The 24358-nt window shown below is 39.6% G+C and overlaps 1 non-coding gene across 1 annotated transcript; it reads right to left on the bottom strand.

Annotated features, from left to right (window-relative positions):
* Positions 1-15750: 15750 nt before the first annotated feature.
* LOC133820085 (small nucleolar RNA R71) lies at positions 15751-15857 on the bottom strand. The gene has a single exon (XR_009886519.1). It is a non-coding gene; the product is annotated as a small nucleolar RNA R71 (small nucleolar RNA).
* Positions 15858-24358: the final 8501 nt, after the last annotated feature.

Here is a 24358-nt window from a genome sequence, read left to right on the forward strand (position 1 = left end):
AGCAAGCAAACAAGGCCAGCTTAAGAAAGAATTTTTTTTACAAGTAATTGATATTACAAAAATTTCTAATTCCAATCCCCGGCAACAGGGCCAAAAACTTGTTTTGAAAAATAATATTTTGATATTAAATATGAAAATGCACGTAATCACACAAGTAATACAGTGATAAGTAGATTACCTCCACAGGGATTGCAAAATAGAAAAATAGGCAAAATAATTACTAAACACCTTAAAAGTATTAACAATCAAATGGGTTGTTTATAAACTAAACAAAATATTAAAGAGATGGAAATACTGAAATTAAAACTGAACTAAACAAAGAAATATGTGGATTATAAAATGGACTTGAATCACTGATCCCCCCTATGTTAATTATCCTGAACAGATTGTGTCATCAATATTTTAGAAAAACTCCCATGTTAACAAGAATTCACTAAACATTCATAAAACTTTCCCAAATTTTATGATATTAATTCTTTTACCTAATTAAACATATTCCTATGCCAAATCAGATTTAAGAATGGAAATTCAAGGTTCAATTCTCAAAAGTTACACAAGAAAAATAACACTTTCCTATGTTACTTACTAACATAACCTAACCTAGATTATGAATTGTGTCATCCAAGTCTCTCGATTATGTTTAACCCTTCCAGAATTAAACATAATTAAGAAATCTTGTCATTGCTGGCCAAACAACAACAAGAAATTAACCATAAGCACACTTGAATGAACAAGAGAGATTTCACTAAAATAAGGCACAAGAATTTACTACACTATAACATAGGGTTCATCAACAATTCAAGCCACACAAAAATTAGTTTAGGGATGAGTTAAAAATCATTAATCCAAATTCAATACAGTCCATAAATGTTCAGAATAGAAATCAAACTAGAAAATATAAATGAAGTTTAGAAATAGGGGAAAGAACAAATCTCAATGATGCTTGAGCTTCTTTTTTCGTCCTCCTCCTATTCTTGGCTGATTTATGGTTTATCCTCCTTTCTTTCTTGCTTTTTCTTTTTTTCAAAAATGGCAGACCTCCCTCCATATGCAGCTGGACCTTCTCTAAGTACATCTAGGTTTCCCAATTCGGCCATGTAAGTACAATATTGCCCATCCTTTTGGTATATACGTGGGTCTCCTTTTTCTTTCCCTTTGACATTTGCTTCTAATTTTTGCGTCATGCTTTCTGTACTTGCCACCTCAGCCACTATTCTAGGTCATCCATTGACTTTCCAAGTATGCCTAGGTGTTCAAAAGAAGTCTGATCAAAATGCTTCAGCAAAATATGCTTTGCTATTGCAAACCTGCTAATTCAGCAATCAAAATTGAACTTAGATAGTTTTGCATATTAGTTCATTCTTTGTACAAATATCTATCCATGAAACTATTGTCTTCAACCCATTGGCTATTAAAAAATACAAAAAAAAATAACTAAACTTAACTAAGATCATAAAAACACAAAAGTTAGTTACAAAAGCTAATAATGAACTAACATCACCCACAATTTTTCCATAATTATAAGTTCAAAAGCACATGAAATAACTCTTTATTCAAGAGTTATCATGGATCCCTTTCAATTCCAAGAGAACTTTGGTAATTTAATCCTTGCAGTCATTTTATTGATTCATTCTAAGTGATTACATTTCATATGCATCCCTTAACCAAAATATGTAATGGAATCACTTTGCAACATTTTGGATCAAACAATTTGTGTCATGTGTGGGAAATAAATTACTTTCTTGACATTTTCTCTTCTTGAAGGAATTCATTCATAGTAAAAATGAATAAAGAATGATGGCCCAAAAGAAGAACATTACTAATCGCCAACAAACTGGAGTTATTGGAAAAACAGGAGTGGCTGAGGAAGTACATTCTCCATCCACTCCCATTAAAGATCTTGAGGTGCTTGTTCGGGTTTCGAATATTGTGACAGTTGTCTTGTCAACTTGTTGTCACCATTTGGTTTATTTAATTCTAACCCTTGGATCTCTTCTTACTTTTATCGTGTGGCTGAGATTTGTCCCCGAAGTTTACGTATAAATAGAAGAGAAGAATCTATGCCTAGCCACCTTTGCATTCGAAACTTTACTTTTGTCTCTCTTCTTCTAAAGACATTCAAACTCTCTGAAATCCTTTGGTTCCCAGAAATCCTCAAGCTTTCACGCTTGGATTTTCTAGGCATTTTTTGCTCTTCCTGTACTCATTGATCAAGAAGCCAATATGTAAGTATGGTCACCTCTGGTTTAAATTTCATTTTCTCATTGTTCAACAAGTTTTATGAAATTTTCCAATGATTTTTCCTTAGTTTGGTTATGTACGAGTTTAGGGTAGGTTTTTTTTCTAGACCAAAAATAATAGCACTAGAAGCGATTAGAAATAATGCACAAAAACATGGGTTATTTTATGGGTTTAAATATTCAAGGGTTTTAGGTTCAGGTTTGGGTAGCTAATCCCAAAATTTTAAAACCACCTTTCAAAACCACTGCATCTGACACACAAATCCCAAAATTTTAGCACCTTCCCGAGATTTGGGTATGTGAGCTAGACACAATCGTGTTAAGGTATTAAGCTTACTCTTGACTCATAGATGCCTTAGGTTGAGAAACGAAGCCTTATTATTTTAGGTCGTCGTTTCTTTCGATTAAAGAGGTTATATTCCCAGATCACCTCTAATGGGTCATTTTGTAATCAGGAGAACTAAATCTTTGTCATGCCCCCCCCCCCCCCCCCCAAAAAAAAAAATAAAGAAATAAACTGTGACAAGCTCCTCTTCTCGAGGCAACGAGAAGAAGGTCGCCCCCAAGACACCCATACCCCACTTTGGCCTAGTGGTGGAAAGGGAGGTCGAGGTAGGACCTAATAGTTTCTTTGAGGCCGAGAGGATTGTGTCTCAAATAACGAAACAAGACAAAGTCAACATGATAATGATGAGTCATGGGATAAAAATGAGTCCCGAATCTTATGCACGGCCTCCTTTTGTCGGAGAATGGAGTTGCACCCCATTGCACGTTGACTTCGGAGCCTGGAGTGATAAGCATCTAAAGGCAGGTGTCTTCCTCCCGCTAAACCAATACTTCATAGACTTCCTGAACTACGTTGAGCTCATGCTATTCCAAATCCCCCCGAATTCATATTGCCTCCTTGCAGGGTTAAAGTATTTATTCCTAAAGAAAGAGTGGGAGGTCCCCACTCTAGAGGACATTTTGTATTTTTTTGTCTGAAATCCAATCCAGACACTAAAACTTGGGGTGACAATTTCTATTACCTCACCCGGTTTCCTAAGTCCGCCAGCATCATCAATCTCCCCACCACACGAACAACTATAAAGACCAATTCTTTATGTCGAACGGGTTTAAGAACTGCACCCACCGATACTTTAGTCATCCTTGTAAGTTTCTCAGCCTTTTGAACTCTTTACATTAGTCCCTTATCTTAACCAAGTCAAAACTTATTCTAATCAAGTTGTGATTTTGTGCAACTATTTACAAGAGAATGGAGCGGTCTGAGACAGTTGGGGGTGAATACGAAACTCTAGCCAGCACTCCTACTAAAGAGAATGAGTTATGGGAAGTGGTGAATGAGGCAACCATGGTGGCCTATAAGCTGATCCGAGAGGGTCAAACATTGGCCTTCAAGCCTCAAGGTCCTCCCCAGGAGCTTCCTCCAACCATCGAGGAGGTTGAGGAAGAAGAGGAGGTCACACTGTTGGTACGTAAAAGAAAGACCTTTGAAGATAAATAGGATTATGGCTAAGGTCGAGTTGAATCTGGGGCAGCAGCCGACACCTTTGGCCAAGGTAATCTAGATAGAGAAATATATCAAGTTCCTACTAGTTTTAGGTTAGTCCGATTCATTCTGAGGCAGCTTGTGAGCCGACATCTGGTAGACCCGGACCTAGATGTGAATTTACATCAGTGTGTCGACCAATTGGTCGTACGTCACGATTTTTCTTATCCCAAATATATTGTATCTATAGATAATACTTTACATTTTAGGTCCACCATTTTTTAACAGTACGGTACAAACCTCATGTTTGCCTTCATTTCGTCAGGTACATTTACTCTGGGTATTGGGAAAACAGGGCATGAGCTTTGTCCAAAGGAGGAGTCTGAACCCCTTGGGTCCCATAATTTAGTAATGCTATAATATCTCCCTCCCCCGATAATCCAAGAGTTAGAGGTGGGGAAATATCACGGTCCCAGTTCCTCCCCTCGAGGTGGGGAAATATCTAGAGCCTCTGCGTGATTAATATCAGATGATCATGAACCACCTGATGAAGCACGCGATTTTGGTCATCGCCATATAGTTGCAGGCTATTAAAGTGAAACCTTCGATGACCGTCCTCAACTCTGCGTTGGGCATGACTCCGACCGTAAATATTATCCTTATCCTCCTTTTGTAGTTCCATTCTTTCACAAACTGACCCCTCTTCATTCATTGTCTGCAATCTTTCATGGCTCATATCTGTGGCATCGCTCGAGTCTGAGCTAAGGTGGAAGAGGCCAGCAATGCCCTAAAGACCTCTTAGAAGAACGAACAAAATGAAAATGTGCAAGCCTTGTAGGTAATCCAACAACGAGACCAACTTCAGCTTCAAATTAAAGACATAAGAAGAAGCTTACGGAGGTTGACAGTCTTAAACAGAAGCTTGAGGAGGTCAACATTCTCAAGCAGAAGCTTCCAGAGGTCGAGGCCAAAGACAAAGAGGACGTTGTTGAAGCATAAAGCTCTTTGGAAGAAATGTTTTATCGGGTCTGAGCTAAAAACAAGGAAGGAGAATTCTCATTCCTCGACACGGAACTTTGGGGGCAGTGCCTCGCCACTTTCTAGGAATAATTATCAAACGAGCCAACGGAGACGGCGGAGGCTTTAGGAGCTGCAACAGAGGTCGAGGAGGAAGAGGTTTCATCCCTAGGGCAAGTTACCAGATCTCAGGGATGATGGGGGACCTCTTTTATTTTCTTTGTTTGGGTGTATGGAGCCCTTTGTTTATGGGCCTTTTAGTCTGAGACAATTATTCGAGGTTAATTGTCCTCATTTATACGTATTTTCTTTATATGTGTTGATTTTGTTATATCTAACCTTTTTTGTTCACCCCCTTCTCTATCAAAGATTTATGTTTATGAACAATCAAGGTCCGTATACATTCAAATAGTTATAAGGGTCACTTTAGATCGAGATATTTTGCCTGGTGGCTCACCCAGTTAATATATGTTCGATCACCTGGTTATTTCCAGTAGTTTGATCGCCTATTCATGTATACCTACTAGGGATCAGGCCTTGGACCTAGTTTAGTTGCATAATTTTTGTACCTAGTTAAATTCTAGGCTTTTGTTTGATATGCTTTGAATTTTCTTAACTTAGTTCATATTTGAAACTTCTTCGAAAAAAATCAAGCTTTAAGAAGCCATAGAGTAATCAATTTTTCAAATTCTAAGTTGCAAATTTTTTTAACCTAAATTCGTCGAATGTTTCAAAGACTGCTCGAGGGTTATGTGTCCCCCAAACGATCTAAATTTATAAATATTCTAGATCGCTTTTACATAATCAAGTCGTGGTAAATAATAAGAATAAAATGAAATGAACTAATACCACGTTTAAAATACGTAGCAACCCTATATTATTCAAATTCAAACAAAATGAAATGGCATTTACAAATAATCCTTGTAAAAAATAAAACTCATTAAATCTAACAAAGACGTCCTATTACTAATAATACTTCTTGAGATGTAGAGCGTTCCAAGTTCGTGGAACCAATTCTCCACTTAGCTGAGCTAGTTTGAAGGCTCTTGCCCGTAAGATCTCCATGATCTGATAGGATCATTCCCATTTCAGTCCCAGTACACCATCTTTAGGGTCTTTGTTAGCTAGAAACACCCGCTAGAGTACCAAATCACCCAACTCGAGTCTACACCCCTTGAATTTTGAATTAAAATACTGAGCTACTCTTTACTGGTAATGAGTGAGCTGCAATTGAGATTCTTCCAGTTATTCTTCAATTAGATCCACGGATGCATTAAGCAGGTCATGATTCTGATCCTAGTTGCAGGTCCTTTGCCTATGTGACATCATTAGTAGCTCAACTAGGAGCATACCCTAGCTTCCAAAAGTCAGGGAGAAGGGAGTATGTCTAGTAGAAGTGTGATGTGAGGTCTTGTAGGTCCAAAGCACTTGCGGGAGCTGTTCATACCATAGCCATTTAGCATCTTCTAGTCGTTTCTTTAAGCTAGCCTTTAGGGTTTTATTTACTACCTGAGGGTATGCTACTAAAGAGAAACATTTCATTATGTCGTATTTCTCGTAAAAGCTTGTGAATAGGTTGCTATCAAATTGAGTTTCGTTATCAGACACATTCTTCTTTGGGAGTCCAAAATGGCACGGTTTTTCACGATGAAATGTAGCAATCTTTTTGAGGTTATAGTCGCCAGAGGCTTGGCCTTAACCCACTTAGTAAAATAGTCGATTGTGACAACTACATAGCGAACTCCTCATTTTTGAGTAGGCAACGAGAATATTAAGTCAATCCCCCATATAGCGAGTGGCCAGGGTGAGGAAATCATAGTTAGCTCCATGGGTGCAGCTCTGGCAATGGTAGCAAAATGTTGGCATTTGTCACACTTGAGGACATATGAGGCCAAATTCTTTCTCAGTGTGGGCAAGAAATAACATTTCCTTAGTACCTTTAGAGCCAAGTTTTTCCCCCTAGCGTGGTCTCCACAAAATCCTTCATGGATTTCTCGCAGGATAGCCTGCACTTCCTCGAGCAAAACGCACCTTAGGAGGGGCAAAGAATGACCTCACCTGTAGAGAATTTTGTCGACCATAACGTACCATAGGATTTGAAACAATAGCTTTCGTGTATTCTTTCAATCTTCTGGAAGTTTTTCGGTCGTGAGGTATTCAACTATCAAAGTCATCCATGTCATTTTTTCACAAATCACTCTAACCTCCACTAGCTCTTCATTGATGCTTGGTTTATCCAAGAATTCTACGAGGACCACAATTAATGTGTTCGCTTCTTTGGTTGTGGTGAGTCAAGCTAAAGCATCTACATTCATATTCTGCCCATGGGGGACTTGTTCGATGGAATAAAACTCAAATTCTGACAGTTCACCTTTAACCTTAGCTAGATAAGCTGCCATTTTGATTTCTCAAGCTTGGCATTCTCCTAATACATGGCTAACGACGAGCTGACAATCACCAAAGCATTGAATCACTCTTGCTTTTAGCTCCTTTGCTATCCGAACTGCAGCCAATAATGCCTCGTAATCTTCTTCGTTGTTGAAGGCGTCAAAACCAAATCTGAGAGTCATATGGAAGCGGTGTCCTTTGGGTGAAATTAAAATTATTCCATCTCTAGACCCATTCTCATTTGATGATCTGTCAACGAAGAGTTTCCGCAACTCTTGTACAGGCCTCATTGTTTCGTTCTGGATCCATGTACATTCAGCCACGAAGTCGGCGAGCGCTTGTCCTTTGATTGTTGTCCGTGGTTTATATAGTACTTTGAATTGACTGAGTTTGATGGCCCACTTTAATAAGTGTCCCGATGTCTCAGGCTTTTGCAAGAACTGCCTTAAAGGTTGATCGGTTAAGACTTGTATAGTGTGGGACTGGAAATATAGCCTGAGTTTTCTCAAGGCCAAGATCAAACAGAACGTTAATTTTTCAATTAGCGTATATCTGGATTCAACTCCCAGAAGTCTCTTGCTCACATAATACACTGGTTTCTGTGTTCAGATTTCTTCTCAAACTAACACAACAGTGACTGTATTTTCTGTTATGAATAGGTATAAGTATAAACATTCCCCAGCAACTTCTTTTGATAACACAGGTGGCTCAACTAGATGAGTCTTCAGATCCTGAAATGTGTGTTTGCATTCTTCTATCCATTTAAACTGTCTATTTCCCCTAAGCAAGTTGTAGAAGGAAATACATTTGTCCATGGACTTTGAGACACACCAATTTAAGGCCGCGGCCTTTCTAGTTAGGCTGTGTAATTATTTCCACAACCTTGGTGAAGGAATTTCTAATAGAGACTAGATCTTTTCTGGGTATGAAGCCTATGAAGGAATTATTTCCACGATCCCCCTTGCGTTGACTATGAAGCCTAAAATCTTCCCTAATGAAACCCCAAAGGTATATTTCTGGGGGTTTAACTTCATGTCGTACTTTCTCAGCACACCAAAACATTATTCCAGATCAGATACATGGTCATTGGCACTCTTAGACTTAAAGAGCATGTCATCGACATAAAATTCCATGTTCTTCTCGATCTGGTTGACAAACATTTTATTGACCAGCCTTTGATATGTTGCACCAGCATTCTTTACCCCGAATGGCATGACCTTGTAGCAGTATACATTTTGTTCGGTCATGAAGGTAGTGTGCTCTTGGTCCGCAAGGTTCATCGTGATCTGTTTATATAACTAGAATACATGTTCGTGAAGGACATGAGCTCGTGGCCGATTGTGGGGTCAACTAGCTGATCTATTCTCGGTAGTGGGAAACTGTCTTTAGAACAGGGTTTGTTGAGGTCGGAGAAATAGATGCAGGCTCTCTACTTTCTGTTTGGCTTTGGGACCAAAACAAGGTTGGCAATCTAGGTTGGATATTTAGCTTCCCTAATGAACATGCATTTCAATAAGCGAGCTACCTTTTCTTTCAGAGCTTCTCCTCACTCTTTTCCCAACAGCCTACATTTCTGCACCTTCGTAGGCACATTTTTGTCCTGGTTCAAGGTATGCATCATTATGCTCGGACTGATTCTTACCATATCCTCATGTGATCAAGAAAAGACGTTGAGGTTCTTCCTCAGAAACTCAACTAATTCCTTCTTTCTTTCAGTTCCCAGATTTTTTCCAATCTTTACTACCCTTGAAGATACTTCTAGGTTGAGAATGATTTCCTCTAGCTCCTCTAAAGCTTGGAGCTTGGATCTTTCTTAGCCTAATCTTGGATCAATTTCTTCAGGATGGTCGACCTCATTTCCATCTTCCTGAGGCTCTTCCATCTCTCCGTCAATTACCATTGCCTGAGGTTCCTTATTGTCTTCGGTTATTACCATGGGTTGATGCCCAGGTTGTGATTTTCCCTTCGTTGCAATGCTATAACATTCCCTGACAGTGAGTTGTTCTCCCCTCACGGTACATATTCCTGAGGATGATGGAAACTTCATGGCCAAGTGGTGAACTAAAGTTATTGTTTCAAACGCCATCAGCGCAGGTCTCCCCAAAATTGCATTGTAGGCAGGCAGACAATCAATTACCACGAACTTGAGCATCTTAGCGATAGCCCGTGTCTCATCGCCCAATGTTACTATGAGCTTGATGGTTCCTATGGCTACCATTCCCTCTCCTAAAAATCCATAAAGGTTCATAGAGGTCACCTCAAGATCAGCTACAGATAGCCCCATCTTTTCAAGGGTGGAACTGAATAGCACATTCACGGAACTCCCACAATCAATTAATATTCTGCGCACCCTCCAGGTAGCGAGTTGAATATTTATCACCAGCGGATCATTATGAGGGAATTGGACATGGCTAGTGTCATCCTCCATGAAAATGATTAGATTTTTATCCAATCGTTATTGTTTAGAAAGCCTATACTCCGGAACGAACTCAGTGCCATCATGCGTTTTCAACACCTAGATATATCTCTTCTAAGCTCCATTGCTCGTTCCTTCCAGATGAGGTCCGCCTGCAATGATGATTATGTCCCTTCAATAGGGGGAAGGATGACCTAATTTCCTTGAGCCGGTTGAGCTTATGCTGGATTGACTTGGTTATCCTGAGCTGGTTGAGGGTTCTGCCCCGCCTTTTGGTTTGGAGTTACCCTGTTTCGAGCTTATTGAGCGAACGGTCCTGCCTAAATGAGAGTCTCGATCTCATCTTTTAACTGACAGCAATCGTCTATGTTGTGGATGATGTCATTGTGGTATCAGTATAGGCAGTGTAGATGGAGGTATATTTCTCCCCATGCTTATTTTTCTTGGACCAATTCTGGTTGCCCTCACCATTCCCTTTTCGTTTATTGCCCCCTGCCAAGTTATTCTGGGTAGCGGGCTGAGTCGTAGCTACATCCACCACCACTCCAGCGAGTTGAACGAGGGTCTGTCTGGTTCCTGCGACAGCAGATTTTGCCTCTTCTAGGTTTATCCACTCTTGAACTCGAGTCAAGAATTCATATACACTTTTCACTCTTATCCTTTGGAGCTCCTTCCATAAATCTCCTCTTACAGTGATTATGGTTCTCATGGCCATGAGCTTGGCACTATCGTCGGTGTCTCTAACTCGAGACACTACATTGATGAACTGATTGAGGTAGACCTTTAGGGACTCATCGGGCTATTGCTTATTATTGGCCAGTGAGTCAGCCTCCACTCGAACCTCTTTGGTAGCTCGGAACTATATCTTGAACTCGAAGGACAGCTTTCTCCAAGAGGTGATTGAGTGTTTCTTATATTTATTAAACCATAATTTGGCTGGTCTAGTCAACGTAGCTGGGAATAGAACACACCGTAGGTCGAGGCTCACATTGTGGGCCATCAACAAAGTGTTGAAGGTCCCAATGTGGTTGGATGGATTAGTGGTTCCGTTATATGTGGGCATAGTTGGCATCTTGAAGCCAAAGGGATACGGAGCTGCTGCAATATAAGGAGAAAAAGGCTCGAGCTCCTCTTTGGAATCACAATCATCTTTATTCTTCCAAGACAAGAGCCTCTTCATTTTCTCCTCCATTAGGGCCAGTCATTCGAGGGTTAGATCCTTCGTCTCTAGGTTATTTAGGAGTTGGTTATCAACTCCCATCATGTTGTGCATGTTAGATGGGTTATTGTCCTTCCAAGCTTGAGATCGATTAGGTGGGACTTTCCCATTGTCATGTACGATAGACGAATATCCCATGTTATAAGTATAGCTCAGATCATCATAACGAGTTAATTGTCCTCTTTGCATGTTTAGATGATCATGAAGGTCAGACTACAGATTGGAGCACAAGTTTTGGGCTAAACTCAACTGATTTCTTAGATCATTTTCATGCCTATGGGAATCCATGTTACTAGCATTCTTGGCCTTTCCCCCACAATGGCTCTCCATCAAATAACTACCATCCACGAAGCTTACTGCTCGTGGTTGAGAATGAGGAGTGGGATTATTATTGCGAGATTGCGAGGCATATGTGTCTTCTGCAGGTATAGAATGTCTCCTTTCATTCCCACGCCCTGGAGCATTCCTCTGTGGACATGGTGGTGTTGGATGATGAATAGGTGAGGGAGGATGCCTTATCAGTGAAGCAATCTATGTCCCAACTGGACGGATCAAATTAGCACGCCCATTGTCTACTTCGATTCGGTTCATTCCCTTGAAGAAAAAACCCTCTAATTGTTCCATATAGACCTCCTCTTTGAGATCTTCAATTAGGAATGTCGTTTTGACATCTATTTGATGAACATAAATGTTATATATGGATGATGAAGCAAATAACAGTCCAATAGAAGTTGTCATTGCTATTGATGCATATGTGTCAAAATAATCTATTCTCTCCTTTATTTGAATCCATTGGCCACTAATCTAGCTTTAAAGGTTTGTATGGTGCTATTGGTATGATAATTTCTTCTAAATACCCATTTTCACCCAATTATTTTAATCAATTACGGAAGGTAAACTGATTCCCATGTGTGGTTAGACATAGTTGAATCTATTTTATCATTTATTGCCTCCTTCCAAAAAGCAGAGTCTCTCGAGGACATAGTTTCTTTGAAAGTTTTGGGATCTTCTTCTATTTGAAGTACTATTGGATATTTCCATGTAACTTCTTCATTATTTCCATCTACTAGATATAGTATATCTACTTGAGAGCACTTTTCACTTTATCCCATGTATTTAATCCTTTTGCTTCTTCTAGGCAATAAAGGTTGCTCACCAACCATTTTAGGAGACTCCTTTTGAGGCTCTCTAATTTGAATAGGTTCTTTTAATTTATTGTTATCACATAACATGTTATCAAAGAACCCAACCTCTCTTGATTCAATTATCACATTAGACTCCAAGTTTAACAATCAATAAGATTTGTTATTTGAGGCAATTCCTACAAATTCACATCTTATAGCCATTGGACCCAACTTGGTCCTTTTAGGGTCCGTGCTTTTGCAATAAGCAAGAGATGTTGGGGAAGAGTGAGATTACACCAGCACAAAATCTAGAATCTACACAAAATAATGGTTGTAGAACAATCTTCTTCAACCTAAATGAACCTTCAAAAGCTTTGGAGAACCCACTTTGAGCTTTTCCTTCTTCAATGCAAAAATACAAAACCAAGGCTTATACACGATCCGTACCGCTGTCCTAATTCTCTATTTCCTAGCCACCATTGATGCTTGAGGTCTATTCCAAGAGGAAATGAGGAATGAGGTTGAACAAGCCTTAAACTCACAAAGTCAAGCACTTTCTTTATGAGTTTCTTGGAGAAAACTAGAGATTCTTGAAAGGTAGAGAGAGAAAGGTTAGAGAGAGATTGGAGAGAATGATCAAGTCTTTCAAAACTCTACAATGACCATTTTATAGTGTATGAACTGTCATTAAATCTAACCAATAGGATTAGAGATAATTAAGCACACATATGTAAGGAAGAATAAGAGAGATAAGAATTGAGTTGGCATTCTGTTAGTAGCTTAGGTGGCTGACTTTTATGAGTTGGCTGAAGGTATAAATAGATAGTTGGTTGGTTAGTTTGGGGTTGTTGATGGTATTGTAACGTTTAGGACCATAAAGATTGCACCTCGCAATCTGAGTGTATTGATTGTACAATTCTTGATTGGAAGTAATAAAATAGTGAGTACTTGACTAAGACCTACTGTGTTCATCATATTGAAATATCCCTCAAGTTTCTTAGAAAAATTTGAATATTGGTGTCTTAGCTTCTTGGTTCTCACAAGGTACCCTAGAACTTTCTCAATTCCCTTCCAATGTTCGATACTTGGATTGCTAGTAAACCTACTTAGTTTACTAACAACTCTACCATTGTTCTTTTCAAGATTTATGCTTGAATCAAATGGTGTATTCACCTCTTAGATTTTGAGATGACTACACTTGTCAAACACTTTCTCAACAAGTGAGCTTGACTTAAGGCATAACCCCCCACTATTTCTTCTCACTTTTATACTATAAATAGTATCTACCTCTCCAAGGTCCTTAATCTTAAAAGTGGAAGATATAAACCTCTTCGTTTCCATAATGCCTCTCATCTCATTACTCAAATTCAACTATCATCAATATGTATGGACACACCAAGATGATACAGTCATCAAAAGTCTTAGAGTATAAACACTTGTTCACATAATTGTGTGTAAACCCATCTGAAACTATGGCTTTATCAAACTTTTCATGCCCTGTTTTCGCTGCTTGTTTTAACTCCTTGTTGAACTCTTCTAGTTGTTCATTTCTCCTTAAAACAAAACCCTCTGGTTGTTCCATATTGAACTCCTCATTGAGATATCTATTTAGGAATGTCATTTTTACTTCCATTTGATTAACATAAAGGTTATATATTGATGAGAAAGTGTTAAATCTTGAATAAAGAGTTATTTTTATACTTTAAGCTTATAAATATAGAATTAGGTTGAGTGATGTTTGTTTATTATCATTATTTTTAGGTATGTCCTTTTCCTTTTTATGTTCTTATGTCCTTTTTGGGTTTTAAGAGATGAAAATAGGCAATTAAAGAATTTATGCATGAATTCTCCAAAGAAAAAATGAAAAAGTGATTTGGCTCTAAATTGTTCAACTTGTGCTGAAATTTCAGGTTTTGCTATAGCAAAAGAAATTTGGCTGGAGTATTTTCAGCAGAATACAAAGAAAGAAAGTCAAGGAGAGACACATGGCACCATAGATTGAGTTGTCAAAGAGTGGTGAGGTGGAAAAAATCAGAGTTATTCAGCTACATTTTAGAGGAGCAAGTTCTAGAAGAGAAATGAGAGGCAACGAGGGCACTTTTGGTACATGGAAAAAGGGTTTTGTACCCTAGCTAATAGAAGAAAAAGGACAACCTCCATTACACGATTCAGCCAACTTTTAGAGAGAGAATCACTAAGTATAAGGAGACTTCAACAACTCAAAGAAGGAAAGGGAGAAAAGAAGAAGAGGAGAAGAAGGGAATATTCATTCCATCATCATTTTGGGCTATTTCTTCTATTTGTTTGTTATTCCTTTCCTATTCTCTCTAATATTTTGTGATTGATTACTCATGGACAGATTTGAATTTGTATTTGTGTTTCTTGATTTAGCCAGGAACTAGATAGTTTGAGGATTGGATTATTAATGAAGTCTATGTCTTAATTCAAAATTTCTAGCATTTTAAATTAGCAAATTACCCATTGTTCATTCAAATAGGCTTATTGCTTAATTCTTGTTATTGTTTGGCCATCAGTGGCAATATATTGAGTTATATTTGTGCTGGGAACTTGAATATAATTGATAAATTTGAAGGACACAAGTAGATAATCTTGTTAAATAAAGTTTGTGAATAGCATGGGAATGTGTTATTTGCCTTGTGTAACAATTATGAATTGATGCTTAAATCTGGATTCTTAAACTTGGTTGACATAGGAATATGTTTAATTAGGTAAAAGAATTAATAGCATAGGATTTGGAAAATTTCTATGAACTTGTTTTGAATTCTTGTTAACTTTGGTAATTTTACTGAGATTTTGCTGCAACAAAACGTACATGTCATTTGACATAGAGGGATTTAATAATTCAAGCTCATTTCAACCAATTGATTTTATCTTACTTTCAAATTGGCATTGTAGTTTAGTTTTAAGCAATTTTAATTGATCTCAACTAGTGTTAGTTTACAAAATCAAAACAAATTAATTTGGTTACTTTTGCAATTGTGTGGTAATTAATTTGTGCATTTAGTTTTAATTAGCAACCCCTGTAGAGACAATCTCGAATACTTATAACTTTATTACTTGTGTTTGTGACTATGTACACTTGCACATATTTGATCAAATTAAATCACATGGTTTCGGCACCGTTGCTGAGGATTGAAATTAAAATTTTGTGTATTATTAATTACTTCACAATTTGTTTTTATTATTTTGCCCTAATCTTGTTTGGTTGATCTTGTCCTTTGCTAGATTGATTCCATTGTATGAACGAGCAACAAGACCTTGAACTAGCCCCTATTGACCTGACATTGAGTGTAGATTTAAAAGAAGGCTAAGGGAACAATGAGCTCAAATTCACCTTACTATGGCTCAGGAAGGTGAAGGGGTTGAGGAGATTAGATCTCAACCCATGCTTAATGCGGTTGTTGGAGTTGTCAATGATGCATCCAATGCTTTGAATGCCGCTAATGCAATTGTTATAGCCAATGAAAGAGAGGGCCATAAGGGATTATGCTGCCCCAATGTTTAATGAGCTGAATCCTGGCATTGTTAGGCCTAAAATTCAAGCAGCTCAGTTTGAGTTGAAGCCCGTGATGTTCCAAATGTTGCAGACAGTGGGACAATTTAGTGGGCTCCTTACAGAGGATCATCATCTCCAACTTTGTTCATTTTTGGAGTTGAGTGATTCCTTCAAGTTGAAAGGCATTATTGAAGACGCCTTAAGGTTGAAATTGTTCCTTTTTTCTGAAAGGGACAGAGCTAGAGCTTGGCTCAATACACTTCCTTCCAACTCAGTTACTACGTGGAATGAGCTAGCTGAGAAATTTTTGATGAAGTATTTTCCTCCAACGAAAAATGCTAAGTTTCGGAATGTGATTATTTTTTTTCAATAGTTGGAGGATGAGTCATTATGTGATGCTTGGGAGAGGTTAAAAGAGTTATTGAGGAAGTTCCCACATCATGGTATTCCGTATTGCATTCAAATATAGACTTTTTGCAATGGTCTCAATGCCTCCACATGCATGGTTTTGGATGCTTCAGCAAATCGGGCTATTCTCTCTAAGTCCTACAATGAAGAATATGAGATTTTGGAGAGGATTGCCAACATTAATTACCAATGGTCTAATTCTAGAGCCCCAACAGGAAGGAAAGTAGCGGGTATTCGTGAGGTAAATGCTTTGACAGCTTTGACCACTCAAGTTTCATCTATGACCAACCTTTTAAATACCATGAGTATGGGGGGTAACTTACAACTAGCTCCTATGGGCCAAGTAGCGGAGATTTCTTGTGTTTATTGTGGAGATGGGCACACATTTGATATATGTCCTTCTAATCCTGCTTTGGTATGTTTCGTGGGGAATCAAAATGACAACTGCAACAATCCATATTCCAACTCTTACAATTCGGGTTGGAGGAATCATCCAAACTTTTTTTGGGGAGGTCAAGGGGCTAGTTCAAGTGGTGCAGCCATGCCTAACAAGACTACTTATCCACCAGGTTTTTCTCAACAAAAACCAAGAGCTCATCTTCCTCCTCCACAAGTTTCTCAAACAAGCTCTTTGGAGAATTCGATGAAAGAGTATATGGCCAATAATGATGCAACAATTCAAAGTCAAGCAGCGTCTCTAAGGAATCTAGAGATTCAAATGGGGGAAGCTAGCTAATGAATTGAGGAATAGATTGCAACGTACATTGCCTAGAGATACTGAAAATCCAAGCAGAGATGGTAAAGAACATTGCAAGGAGATCACTTTAAGGAGTGGAAAAGATCTGGAGTTGAATGAAAACAAATCTAAGAGCAAATCAAAGCCCACTTCAATCCAAACTAGTGTGGAAAAAGAGGAAATAACTAGAACTTCTAATGTGTCAAATGCTGATCCTAAAGCAAATGTTTGCAACAAATTAGAGAAGTAAATTAGCAAGCCACCTCCACCATTTCCACAATGATTTCAAAAGCAGCAACAAGATAATCAATTCCAAAGATTTTTGGATGTTTTGAAGTAGTGGCTTTGACAGAAGATTGTAGCGCAATGTTGAAGAATTAGATTCCACCTAAATTGAAAGATTTGGGTAGCTTCACAATTCCAATTTCTATTGGGGGCCGAAATGTTGGTAAAGCTCTTTGTGATTCGAGAGCTAGTATTAATTTGATGCCCACGTCCATTTTTAAAAAGTTGGGAATTAGAGAGGAGAGGCCAACTACACTCACATTGCAATTAGTTGACCGTTCTATGGTGCATTCGAAGGGAAAGATTGAAGATGTCCTAGTACAAGTTGACAAGTTCATTTTTCTGGCAGATTTTATTATTCTTGACTATGAGGAAGATAGGGAGGTTCCAATCATCCTGGGGAGACCATTCCTTTCCACCAGAATGACTTTGATAGATGTTGAAAAAAGGAGAACTTACCATTCGAGCTCAAGAAGAACAAGAAAGATTCAAGGTTTTTAATCCTATACGCTTTCCTAATGAATTTGAAGATTGCTTAACCATAAGTGTTTCCAACTCCAAGATGATCGAAATGATGCATGAAAAGAATAGCAAGGAAGTGAAGAAAAAGGTCCATTTTGAAGAAATTAAAAATATGGTGAGAAATGTAAAAGTAAGGAAAAAGGACCATCCCATCCTCAAAAACTACCGAAGAAGAAGAAAAAGAAAAAGAAACATAGTAGAAAACCTCGGTCACAAATGTTTGAAGTTGGGCAACAAGTATTTTTTTCAAATTCTCTAATGAAAGCAAATCATGGGAAGCTCAAATCAAGGTGTGATGGTGTGTTCTTAGTGATCAAAGTGTATCTCAATGGTGTGGTTGAATTATATGATGAGCATTCTGGGAGAGCATTTAAGGTGGCTAGGAAGGGAAAAAAGTTTGGGGGAAGCGAGGTTGAGCAATACACTACCTCGATCTCCTTGAAAGATCTTTAAAAAATGTGAAGTTTGGGTTGATATGGTACTTGGAGGATTCATTTGTAAATCAACCCAAAGAATAAAAAAAATTGAAAAAATAAAGAAAAAAAGAGAAAAGAAAGGAAAAAACATGTGCTCTTTAGTTAGTTATTTTTATTTTTATTTTTGTTAGTTTAATTTCATTTTATTGTGTTGTTTTTCAGATTGGTTTTACATTTGTTAATGTATTTTAGGTGTTAAGTAACAAGAAATTTGTGTTTTGGAAGTAATTTGGGGGGTCTAATGATTTTGCAGAAATTTTGTTGAAGCAAAACGGGAAGCAAACTGGGTGTCATTTCCGAAAAAATGAGGGATTCTGCTTGCTACAGCAAACTTTTTACTCATAAAATTTTGCTGGAGCAAAATTTTGCAATTTGGGAGAGCACAAGTTAGTGGGATTTTTGTGCCCTCGTGACAATTAGGTGTGGGCTCACAAACCATTTATAATTTACAAAATAAAAAAAATTCAAAAAAAAAAAAAAAAAAAGGGATGTCCGATACTTCCTTCTTCCTTTTTCTTCTTCTTCTTCTTCTTCTTCTTCTTCTTCTTCTTCTTCTTCTTCTCCATTTACCCTAATCTAGCCGCCACCCTTCCACCACCACCTGACCCACCATCCTCACCACTCTATGCCAATGTCCCTGTAACGCCCTGGATAGCAAAGACCAATACACTGTGTGTTTATAAAGGTGCAAGACTTGCTAACCAAGTCATTTAATTAGAAACGTGTTACTGAAACTACAGTTGAACTAGTGTTAAAAGATTTTGGCCTCAAAAGTTACATTTCTCATAATCAAACATTTTCTTTTACATGGGATCCCAGAAGTAGTAAATTTTTAAGACAATTTACAAAATTTCAAGATTAAAATACAGTTACTAGCCACTCTAAGGAAAAATAGACAATTACGCTTTTCTCCTCCTATTCCACTCCTCGGTCGTGGCGGCCGATCAACTGATTATGTACATTCAGCCCAGAAGCTCTCCATCTCAGGACTGGTCCATCTTGCCCTTGCGTTTACCTGCACCACGTAGCACCCGTGAGCCAAGACCCAGCAAGAAAACACAATAACAAAGCATAATCATCAAGCAAACAACCAGATAACTCATACAGTATAAACATGTACTCAACAGTCCAAACATTCATGTTATTCCAGTATTCAGCATACCAATTACATCATCTCATATTAATAATCAATTTACACATGATAACTAGGGTTAACGCCTTTAGGCCTCACCCTCTATTTATCCCACTGATTCTGGCCTGCTTAAACCGAGCTCAATGAATAATAAGTTGTCCTCAGCTACCAGTGGCCGAGTCGCGCCCTATGCGCAAGTATTATTTACGGCACCCTGAGGTCGTTTATCACATGTCCCATGGCATAATACCATATATGACATCATACAGATATAGGGAGCTCTTAGTCCCATCGCAAATACATAACCGGGTGCAATTTTCTTACCTTTAGATTTCGTTACCTTTGTTCAATTCGATCGTAAAGCACGATCCTGTCTGAACCCTAGCGTATACCTAGTCACAGTCACAAGTTCGAACCAACTCCAAACCTCAATTCCAAAACCTAACCTCAGAACCAATCTCGAGCCCTCGGGAAGCCCTAATTCCACCAAACGGGGTGGTGGAATCAAACCCCGAGCCCCCGGGAAAGAACCCTAAGAAATAACCCAAAAACCCCTTTCTGGGAACAGGGTAGCGCTAGCGCCCTAAAGTGGGCACTACAACGCTACAAGCAGAACCATCAGGCTCCCAAATGCCCAAGCCTAGCACTACAGCTCTAGTCACAGCCAGACACTACCCAGTTTTCTCCTCTTTGAATTTCCTCAAGCCAAACCTTTCCAAAACTCAATCAAACCTCAACCAAACTTCAAAACAAGCCTCCCAACATCCTCAACTCATCCTAAACAACCTAACCACCAATAATTCAATCACATGCACCCCAAAACACAACATTCACCATGGTTGAACCTAGAGCACAAAAACTCAACAAAACAACAGAAATCACAAAGCCTAAAGCTAGAGTTTCTTACCTTTAATGGATGAGATCAGCCTAGGTTGTCTTCCACACTTGCTTAGCCTTCACCTCCTCAAACCCTTAGGTTTAATTCCCTAGAATTCCCACAGAAACTCTGCTTAGAAAAACCAATTCTATACCAGACCAAGAACTGAACATCAACCTCAAGTTCTTACCACAAATGATGAACAACCCTTGCTAACTCTTCTAACCAAACCAGGGATCCTAGCCTCAAGCTCCTACCCAAACTCTCTCTGAGTTTTAGCTTCAAATTCCTTCAAGGAATGGGGAAGAGACCTCCAACCGAGAGAGAGAAAGATAGACTCCTGTTCTCTAATATTTACCGCTTACTTCCCGACACCTAACTAATCACCAGTTATATACCTCAATATCAAAATAGACTCTAATATGTTTCCTAAATTCCTAGCAATTCCCCCAGGCTCGCCTCGAGCCGGGTATAAATCTCCACCGTGACTTTTTCATTAAACCGCTCACTAGGATCGGCTCGAGTCACAGATTACAAATATATCCACATAATAATGTGGTCTCAACAATTTATCACAATTATTTACATTTGTGCCCTCAACAGGCTAAAATTAAAAATATGCCCTTCTAACCTAATCAGGGCGTACATGCATACTAATACACATAGTCATGCATCACAGATACTCATGTAATCATATAAGATGTTTTTAGTCATTTAATTCACACATAATCCAGTTATGCCCTCCTGGCACACTAATCAAGGCCCTTAAGCCTTATTAGTGAATTTGGGTCGTTACAACTATCCCCTCCTAATGAGAATTTCGTCCTCGAAATTTTCCTAAATAATTCGAGATACTGATCCTGCATCGCTGGCTCAAGCTCCCAGGTCGCCTCTTCGACCCTACTATTCCTCCACAACACTTTAACAAGAGGAATCGTCTTATTCCATAGTACTTTGTCTTTCCGATCCAAGATCTAAACCGGTTGCTCCTCATAGGCTAAATCTGTCTGCAATTCCAAATCTTCATACCTCATCACATGTGTCGCATCTGAGACGTACTTCCGGAGCATAGAAACGTGGAATACGTCATGGACTCCTGACGGTGATGGTGGCAAGGCTAACCTGTACGCCACCTGACCGATCCTTTCCAGGATCTCAAAAGGTCTGATGAACCTAGGGCTTAGCTTGCCCTTCTTCCCAAATCTCCTCACTCCTCACAATGGTGAAACTCGGAGAAATACGTGGTCCCCAACCTGAAACTCCACATCCCTATGCTTGGGATAAGCGTAGCTCTTCTGCCTGCTCTGTGAGGCGAGCATCCTAGCTCGAATCTTCTCTATAGCTTCACTTGTCCTCAAAACCATATCTGGCCCCAAATACTTCCTCACACCCATCTTACCCCAATGAATGGGTGATCTACACTTCCTTCCATATAACATCTTGTAGGGAGTCACTCCAATCATTGATTGATAACTATTGTTATATGAAAATTCAATCAACGGGAGATACTTACTACATGATCCCTCAAAGTCAATCACACACGCTCTGAGCATATCCTCCAACACCTGAATCGTCGTCTCAGACTGTCCATTAGTCTGAGGATGAAAGGCTATGATAAACTTCAACTGAGTTCCCATAGCCTTCTGCAAACTACCCCAAAACTTGGAGGTAAAGATAGGATCCCGGTCTGACACTATAGATTTAGGAACCCCATGGAGATGTACAATCTCCCTCACATACAACTCTGCATACTAATACACAGTATATGTTGACCTCACTGGAAGAAAATGGGCGGACTTGGTGTATCGGTCCACTATCACCCACACCGAGTCATGAAGCCCTACAGTTCTTGGTAAGCCTCCCACAAAATCCATCTTAATATCCTCCCATTTCCACTCAGGAATACCTAAAGTTTGAAGCAACCCTGCTGGTCGTTAATGCTCAGCTTTCACCTCCTAATAGGTTAAACATCTGGCTACGTACTCCACCACATTCTTCTTCATCTCAGGCCACCAATATAATGTTCATAGATCCTGGTACATCTTCGTGGAACCCGGATGAAGTGAGTACGGCGTCATATGTGACTCATCCAATATCTCTCGTCTGATCCCCTCATCATTCGGAACACAAATTTGTCCCTAATACCGAAGCAAATCAACCTCAGAAATAGAATAGTCCTTAGCTACTCCCGCTAAGACATTCTCTCTAACCTCCTGTAACTGAGCGTCTACCAATTGTCCTTCTTTATTCTGCTCTAGTAAGGTCGACTGTAGAGTAATGTTGGCCAACTGGCCCACCACCAATTCTATCCCCACTCTGACCATCTCATCAGCTAGCTCTCTCAAGATCTGGGTGGAACTATATAACTAACCAGGGCCTCTCTAGCTCAATGCATCCGCCACTACATTGGCTTTCCTCGGATGGTAAAGAATATCACAATCGTAGTCTTTCACCAACTCTAGCCAACGTCTCTGTCTCATGTTTAGATCCTTTTGTGTAAAGAAATACTTCAAACTCTTGTGGTCGGTGTATATCTCGCACTTCTCTTCATACAGATAATGTCGCCAAACCTTCAGTGCGAATACCACCGATGCTAGCTCCAAATCATGGGTAGGATACCGTTGCTCATACTCCTTCAACTGTCGTGATGCATAAGCTATGACCTTCTCAGTCTGCATCAACACAGAACCTAAACCCAACCTCGATGCATCGCAGTAGACAACAAACTTCCCTTCCCCCGAAGGAAGACTCAACACGGGCGCGATAATAAGTCGTCACTTCAGCTCTAGGAAACTGTTCTCACATTTGCCTGACCAAATAAACTTCAAATTCTTCTGTGTCAATTCTGTCATCGATGTCGCTATCTTTGAGAAGCCATGCACAAATCGTCTGTAGTAACCTGCTAGACCAAGAAAACTCCGCACTTTCGAGGCGTTCCTTGGCCTCGGCCAATCTCTAACTGCCTCCACCTTAGATGGATCCACCTCAATCCCATCTGCACCCACAATATGTCCAAGGAATGTCACTTCTGGTAACCAAAATTCACATTTCTTAAACTTGCCGTACAGCTGATGCTCCCTCAATCTCTGCTAAACATGTCGAAGATGAAACTCGTGCTCTGCCTCTGAACTGGAGTACACTAAGATGTCATCGATGAAGACAATAGCGAACTGATCCAGAAAGTCCTTGAACACTCTCTTCATTAGGTCAATAAAGGTTGCTGGGGCATTGATCCAACCAAACAACATGACTAGAAACTCATAGTGCCCATCCCTCATTCGGCAGGTCGTCTTTGGTATGTCCTCATCCTTGGTGCTCAGTTGGTGATAACCAGATCGAAGATCAATCTTCGAGAATGCTGTCTTACCCTACAGCTGATCGAATAAGTCGTCAATCCTTAGTAGGGGTACTTATTCTTGATAGTCAACTTGTTCAATTCCTTGTAGTCTATACATATTCTCAAAGTCCAGACCTTCTTCTTCATAAACAAAACTGGAGCACCCCATGACGAGTAAGTAGGCCTAATGAACCCCAAATCTAGAATCTCTTGTAACTGTATCTTCAATTCTTTCAATTCTACCGGTGCCATCTTATACGGTGCCCTCGATACTGGCTTTGTCCCTGGCGCCAACTCAATGAAAAACTGAATCTCCCTATGTGGGGGCAACCCAGGTAAGTCCTCAGGAAACACATCCAAGAACTCACAAACCAATCTAGTCTCTTCCGGTCCTGTTGGCGAAACCTTGGTGGTATCCACCACACTAGCTAGGAAACCTATTCATCCTCCCTGTAATAGGTCCCTAGCTCTCAGCGCTGAAATTCTGGGCATACGGGTTCCATGCACCGCTCCCACAAAGACAAAGGGATCCACGCCCTCTGGCTCAAAGGTCACCATCTTCTTCCTGCAGTCAATAGTAGCTCCATATATAACCAGCCAATCCATACATAAAATCATATCAAAGTCCTCCATACCCAACTCAATCAAGTCTACTGGCAACTCTCTACCATCAACTATCACTGGCAGTGCTCGAATCCACATCGTAGAAACTACCAATTCCCCTGTAGGCAAAATATTCCCAAACCCTGAAGTACAATACTCACTAGGTCTACACAATCTATCAATCACCTTACTAGAAACAAACGAATGTGTAGCACTAGAGTCTATCAATACAGTAAAAGGAGAGCCAGCACTAGAAAGCTGACCTGTCACTACCGAGGGACTAGCCTCGGCCTCTGCTTGCGTCAAGGTGAACACTCGAGTTGGAGTCAAGCTGTCCACCTTCCCCTCATCTCCCTTCTTCACTGTCGGGAAATCTTTCTTGAGGTGTCCCACCACCCCGCACACGTAATAGGTCTTCGCCCGACACTCGCCTGGATGGCGTCTTCTGCACCTCGTGCACTCAGGATAGGTCCTCCATGAATCACTGCCTCCCTGACAACCACCCTGAGTACCCCGACCTCTCCTATCAGGACCAGGAGCATTCAAATCATCAGGGGTCTTCCTCTTTAAAT

This window comes from Humulus lupulus, chromosome 2 (assembly GCF_963169125.1).
Source record: "Humulus lupulus chromosome 2, drHumLupu1.1, whole genome shotgun sequence".
Classification (NCBI taxonomy): Eukaryota; Viridiplantae; Streptophyta; class Magnoliopsida; order Rosales; family Cannabaceae; genus Humulus; species Humulus lupulus.